This window comes from Benincasa hispida, chromosome 1 (genome assembly GCF_027475165.1).
Source record: "Benincasa hispida cultivar pf3 chromosome 1, pf3_genome.v1.1, whole genome shotgun sequence".
In the NCBI taxonomy this organism is placed as follows: domain Eukaryota; kingdom Viridiplantae; phylum Streptophyta; class Magnoliopsida; order Cucurbitales; family Cucurbitaceae; genus Benincasa; species Benincasa hispida.
Window position 1 is genome coordinate 18053541 of NC_143478.1, and position 7439 is coordinate 18060979.

Here is a 7439-nt window from a genome sequence, read left to right on the forward strand (position 1 = left end):
TTAGGAACCAAGTCGACCCAAAGGTTGCTATGCGTTGGTGATGTGCTATGCGTTGGACATCCGAGGGTATATGGGTGCATAGGATAAGGCTAGTAGTATGCGTTGAAAAGGTGTTGGTCATTATCCTAGTTGAACACATATGAAGTTGGATGGACGCATATAAAGGATGAATGCATATGAAGGATGGACGCATTCAAGGACGTCATCCGGATATGTGGCTTGTTGGAAAGAAATCTTAAGCCTTAAGTAAATGAAGTGGATGCATAAGAAGACATGCAAAGTTGAGGGCTATGCGTTGATAAAAGGGGAGCAAGACACCTTGGGTTACGCTGATGCAAGATTGCGGTAATAGTGTAAGGAAGAGACACTTGGACATGCGGCCAAGTAGAAGGTGTCGGCCTTAAAGCAATCTTGGACGCCTATAAATAGGGCCAAGGACTTCAGATGGGAACTCAAATTCTCTTCAAAGGACATAAAGAAGAGTGTATTGGGAGGAGACTATGCGTTGGTCAAGAGGTTTCAAGAGGGGAAGATGCTGTCGGACAGGAAGGTCTTGAAGTAGCATCAACTTGGGACAAGGCGTTCTCCCAGAATACTCGTGCATTGAAGTGATTCCAAAGGATCTTGAAAGCTAGGAGAGTCTAGTTTTTAGGGTAGGGCTGCCGGAGAAGAAGCTCCAAGGAATTGGGATGGAAAATAAGGATAAGACAGAGGGATCGAGTTATTGGGTAAGCTAGGCCAATCTTGATGTTTTGATATTTTCGGCCAAACCACGAGAAGTTTTGAGCTAAGATTTTGAGGTAAGCTTCCTAAGACATTTTTAGAGAATATTTGTAGAAGGAAGTAACTCGAGATAAAGCCTAGAACTATGAGTAGTCTGAGCTTTAAGTTGAATATGGTATTTTGAGTTCAAAAGAGGAGCCCGGGAAGATCAAAGAACTTCTAGAGAGAAAGGTTCCTATATGACCAAGGTGAGTGGTACTTTCCTTTAAGTCTTAAAGCATATATTTTTAAGTAAATTTTATATGCTTATGTTATGAATGAGTACCTAGCATGAGAATGAGATTATGTGATCGGGATGGTCAGGGGGTCAATAAACCTAGTTCCTGAGCCCGAACGCAAAACCTCACGGGATGGTCAGGGGACCGAGAGGTCGAGTTCCTGAGCCTATGGGAGGATCCTTGTTTGGGATGGTCAGAGGGCCAACGGGCCTAGTTTCTGACCCCATGCACGAGGAGCTATGTGCACATAGGAGACATAGAGAACAGAGGATGCACAAAAGAGTAAGTGTTGTATTAGTAACAGTTAACTATCTACCGTGTGTGTAGGTAGACAACATACTCATTCTAAGTAGTTATTAGTTTAGCTATCTACCATGCGCATAGATAGAGTTGAGAACAGACTCATTCAAGGCTGAGGTTTGAATGTAATCGTATTTATGATATGTTTGTTTCATGAGTTGAAATAGACTCTAGAAGTTGTTTATCATTCATTGAGCTTTGTGAAGCTCATTCTGTTATTTCAAGTTTTTCTTCCCAAGTAGTGAAAGGTGAGGAGTTTCAGGGTGCTGCTAAGATCAAGGTCTGCCACATGCCACAATTCCACTTCCGAAGGGTTTTACAGTTGTTGTTGTAAACTTTGTTGTTAAGTCTTGGAGTTATATAAACTTTACATTGTTGTAATAAAATGGGCCTACTTAATCAATTGTTATTTGCCTCCTTGACTTAATCAGTTGATTGTTGAATTTGTACATTGGTATCAGAGTTATTTCCGCAAGAATTATTAGGCAGTAAGTGTCAACAAAAAGGTTGATAAATGCTGCAGTCATGTCCTTTCCTAGGCTCAAAGGGTAGTCTGGGATAGGGTATGACGTAGGGCCCTTTGTCCAAGTCCCCGAGACACCACGTAAGGGAACACTCATCTACTTACCCTTAAGGTGAGAATGAATGAATTCCATCTTGTATCATTATGTTTCTAGCTCCCCACTCGGTCTTATCCCCAAGATGTTTGGCATATTTGGTCGGCAATCTGGCCATCCTCACCCATAGAAGTCAAAGGACAATCCCTCGTGAACATGATTTCATAGTATACTCGGGATTAAGACTAAGTTGCGCAGGTTATCCAATTGAAATAGGAACCTAACTAGTTAACGGTGTTACATCTAGTGGTTACTATTTCGTGGTCGAATCTTATGCAAACTCATTGCATGGGATACCCATCGTGTGTCATCTACACGAACATGTTACATACGATGTGATCCTAATTCATATCCTATGCAATGAGTTTGTATAAGATCAGGACCAAGAAAGAAGTCACTCTTACGTTATAACGTTGTTTACTATTTAAAACTGACTATTTCACCTAGATGACCTAGGTAACTTGATCTTAATCCTGAGCTAACTATGAACTTTTATTTATTCGGGATTGCCCTTAGATTTGCATAGTTAAGGGTTGGCTTGACAGCGCTTGCTCAATAAGACTCCCATTTCACGGGTAAGACCGGATAGATAGCTGGGGACATAAGGTGTAAGACGGATTTCATGCCTACCTGATTTAGGGATAGGAGAAAGATTGTTCTCTCAAGTACTGAATCCAGGTCTTGAACAAAGGGCCTCATCCTCTCACTAGGCTGAGAGAGTTTGGTTTAGTGATTAGATCACAAACCAATTGTTCATTAGAAGATCGGTAGGGACTTGAGGAATAAGACATAATCTCGGGGGTAAAACAAATATTTGACCCAACCGTTATTACGAACAACTTGTGAAGGGTCGACTTGTTGATTATGGTTAAATCATGTGGACATAATATATCTACAGTTAAGGGAGTGCAACTATGGGCTTTAGTGGAGTGACCCATTAGTTAACGTATGGAGATTAATTTGGTCTAATGAATTTAGCCAATTAATCTCGGATCGTTGGAGCCCATGATCTGTAGGTTCGCGAGGTTCCCCTACTAATTTGTAACAGACTAGCTCTGGAATAGCGTGATAAGTTAATTTGAATCGTTGAAATTAGAATTAAGGGGATTAGTAATTATATGAGATATAATTACATATTTAATTTTAGAATTAAACGGAATAGGAGAATTTATATATTTAAATATGATTTAAATATATAAAGATGGATATGTGTTAAAATTAATTTAATATTTGATATTAAATTGATTAAGTTTTATTTAATAATTAATTTATGAAATTAATTATTTTTTTCTTTTTTTAGAATCAAAATAGAATTTTTAAAATCAAATTTTGATTTTATGATAAAAATGAAAAGAAAAAAGAAAAAAAAACAACAACAAAACACTAAATGGGAAAAAGAGTTTTTCCATTATCCATCTTTGTAGTTGTTCACACATGAAACATTTGCTTTGGCTTTATCTTCTCCAAGCATGAGCTGCAACCTATACAACTTTTTTCTTTGCATATTGATCTACAATATAATGAAAAGATTGGAGTGAAAATCAGGCATGCAATCTATAGAGATTTTGAGAGAAAATTTGGTTTGAAGAAAGAATTCTTCAGCTAGTTTTCTGCAGTGAGCATTTCTCCTTCTACCCTTGATTCAAGCTTGTTTTGAGTCCCACAACTCAATCTAAAGCACCAAGAGAATAGAGGAAAAGATCTTGATGTGGTGTACAACAAGATTTGGAGAAGATAACAGCTGGTGAAGGAGCTTTGAAGAAATTCTACAAGAGGTATGTCTTAAAACTCATTTGTTTTTGCAAAAGCATGCTTTATATTTTGCCAAAATTAGTGAATTTGAGTGCTTAGATGATCTTTGTACTTCTGCTGTTGTTGATACAATCCTACAATTGGTATCAGAGCATCAAATAAGCATTCAATTTGGTTTAATTTTGGTTTGGTGGGTGTTTTATATGAGAAATATGAAATTGATGCACTGATATGGTTTTTTGAGTTTGGTTGTTTAATTCTATTTAATTTCTCATTTAAATTTGTAATTGGCTCTTTCTTCATGAGCTTTAATGTGTTCCCAAGAGTCTGTAATTTATTTGGAGTCATTAGAGTTGAAATTAAGCTGTAAATCAAATAAACAAACGAAAAGGCCGAGTTGCAGTTCTAAAAAATCAGCCTCTATTCTTATCGTCGTTGAGCTTCAGTAGCTAAATGATTGTTTAGCTTCATGCGTTAGACGATGTAAAGAAAAGCTAAGCGATCATATAGCTTTGGGTGTTGATTGTTGAGGTATCCTGCTCTAGACGATCGTGTACCTGCTAGAGCTAAGCGATGCGTTGTATTGCTATACGATGGCACTACACGACCGTGTAGCTTTGGGTGGGAGCTAAGCGATGCGATGAAGAGCTATATGATAGCCCTGAGCGATCGCTTGTTTGATCAGATGCTAAACAATGAGTTGAGTTGCTATGTGATAGCACTACACGGTCGTTTACCTCAATGCGGCAGCTAAACGATGCGTCGAGTTGCTAAGAAATAGCACTACGCGATTGCTTACCTTTGTGCGGCAGCTAGGCGATGCGTTGAATTCTATGTGATGGCATTAAATGATCGTTTAACTTTTGCACGTGCGAAACGATCAGCTTCATACGTTAGATGATGGAGCTAAGCGATCGTGTAGTAAATTGTCCGTGCTAAACAATGGACCTGTGCGATAGTGTGAGACACTAAGCGATCGTGTAGTATTTTCCTTCTATCGCATAGTGTAACTTTTCTAAATGATCAAGCATTTACTAAACAATTAGGCAAAATGCAAGACGATGGTCGTCATTGCTTAACGATGAGACTTAGCGAGATGTTGAACATGAGCAAAGGCTACCGGTTTGACCGGTTCTCTTGTGGTCTGGTCCGGTTCAGCTTCGAATGGTTCTTGGCTGGTTCGATTCAGACGGTGTGGATCCGGTTCAAGCTACTTGAGTTTTTTTTTAGAGTAGTTTAGAAGTTGTTTTGTAATGCTTAGGTTTTGTTTGCTTTTTTTTTTTTTTTTTTTTGCCAAAACTAAAACCATATTAGTCTGCGTTTAATTATTTGTGCATTTGATATATGTTATAATTAAATAAATCTTGTATGTGCATATAGTATGCCATTCAGATTTAAAATCCCATCATAGGAAGCATGTTACATGCATTTAAAGTATGTTATAATTGTTATCATATATAGTATGCATGTTAGGATTTCTTGTATTTAATAAAAATGTTATATTAAATGTTGAATGTTCCATGTATGTTATGGATGTTTAGCATGTCTAAAGTTTTATAAGTTGTTATAAAATTGGGTTAGACATTTAAAATCCATAATCAACAGTTGCATGCTCACGTAGGTTGACCACCTGTTTTAATAGTTAAAACTTATAAAACCTAGGTTACAAACTCAAACGGTATATGATCGTGTCTAAGGCTGGGGATACTTAAGTTGACGGCTTACAAAACACCTCCTACCTGAGGATTATAGCCGAATTATTGAGCGGTGGTAACCGGTTTTATGAGTATACGTGGGTGATGTGAGGTAATAAAAATGGTTTATCACCTATGAAGGATCTCTTATTCGAGAGTAACTACAAGCGGAAACAGATCTTTCTAATTCATTATGACAGAATTACTACATACACATTCAAACGTACTTTCATGATGCAAAAGGGATCAAGAAATCATACCGGATGAAGATTTCTTCTTCACAGTGAGTCTAAAGCCCAACCGTCTACCTCGAACAGCCACCACTCGGACAGAAGGAATCGGAAAAGACAACACCACTTAAAGCCCTCAGTATTCTTGGAGTGAGAATTCAAAGTGTGGGCTTTGTTCGGATTTGGTAGAGGGAAGGAGGAAGAGTGACCGTACACAACGATCAAGCAAGTGGGAGATGCGATCGTCTATCATATAGACAATATGCTTGATCGTTTAGGTAAAGTGTATGATCGTGTAGTAAAAGTAAGCGATCTTCTAAACGATCGTGTAGGAAAAGGTAAACGATTGTCTATACGATCGTGTAGGAAAAGGGTGAGCGATTGTCCAATACGATTGCATAGGAAAAACTAAGCGATCGTCTATATGATCGTTTAGTAAATACCGAGAGCTAAACGATCGCTTAGTAGAAAGGTAAATGATCGTTTAGATAAAAACGTGCGACGGTGTAATTGGTATATGATTGCTTAGCAATATCGTATATGTAAGCAATTGTGCAGTCTTATTATATAGACACTGATTTTCTAAACAGTGACATTATCTTCTTCACAATATCCGCGCACACCGAGATCAACATACCATCTGCTATTTATAATGCATTCATCCGTTATTTTAAACGAAGAGGCGCCTTCCCATTTCCTTTATAACCGTCCAATTAATATGATCTTATCACATTCATAACTTATAAATTAATATCAAATATTAATTATAATATTTTTTTTCTCTACTAGATATAAATCATATTTATATCCAATTTCCTCCAAATTAATGTATCTCATAAATAAAGTTAATTATATCATATTTAATTAACTTGTTCAATTATATCATATATAATCGAACTCCCTCTTGTCAATTTGAACATTTCAAATTGACCCAAAAACTGACTTTCAACTTGTATCCAAGCTACCAAGGGGACCTTATGGACCTATGGCTCGAAGCTCCAACGGTACGTGAATAGTTAACTAAACTCTTTAGTCACGATATCCACCATCCATTAACTGTCAGGCATTCCACTAAAGATCGACAGTTGAACTCTTCTTGCCATAGATATATTTTTATGTCCATTGGATATAACCAATCATCAGTACGATGACACTTCACAGATGCTCGTAATTACAGCAGGCCAATTTACCGTATGCCCCTGTAATTACAGTACCACTGCTCCCTATAATGAACAATACAACATAGTTCTACTATGTGTGAACACCTCTCGAGCCATGAGAAGGTGCGTAGCGCCACATCGTTCAAGTCCTGGAATCAGCCCTTAAGGGAGCTATCTATCTACTTGCCCCTGCCTCGGGGAAGGAGTGAATTCCATCTTGTGTAGCTGAGTTCCCAGCTCCCAAATCAGACGAATCCCCAAAATGGTAGGTTTGAGTCGGCATTCTGGCCACTCGCACTCATGCAAATCAAAGAACCGTCATCAATGGCAGGATTTCCCAACTCACTCAGGATTGAGGTCATGTTACCTATGGTTATCCTAGTGAAGTGAAGTTTCAGTTATGAACGGTGTTATATAACGAGATGTTAACACTTCATGGTCAGGTCTTATACAAACTCTTTGTATAGAACGCCCCCCGTCCGCATGTCCCCTACACGTATGATTAGGATCAGATCATCTGTGACAAGTCACAACACTTGTAACCATTCCACAAAGCAGGCCGCATCTGTAGCATTACTAGGATAAGGTTTCCCTTCTATATCTATATACTACAGACCATTTTGGTTATCACTCAAGACATGATCCACTTGTATGTCACCACATACATGCTTAAGTTACATACAGA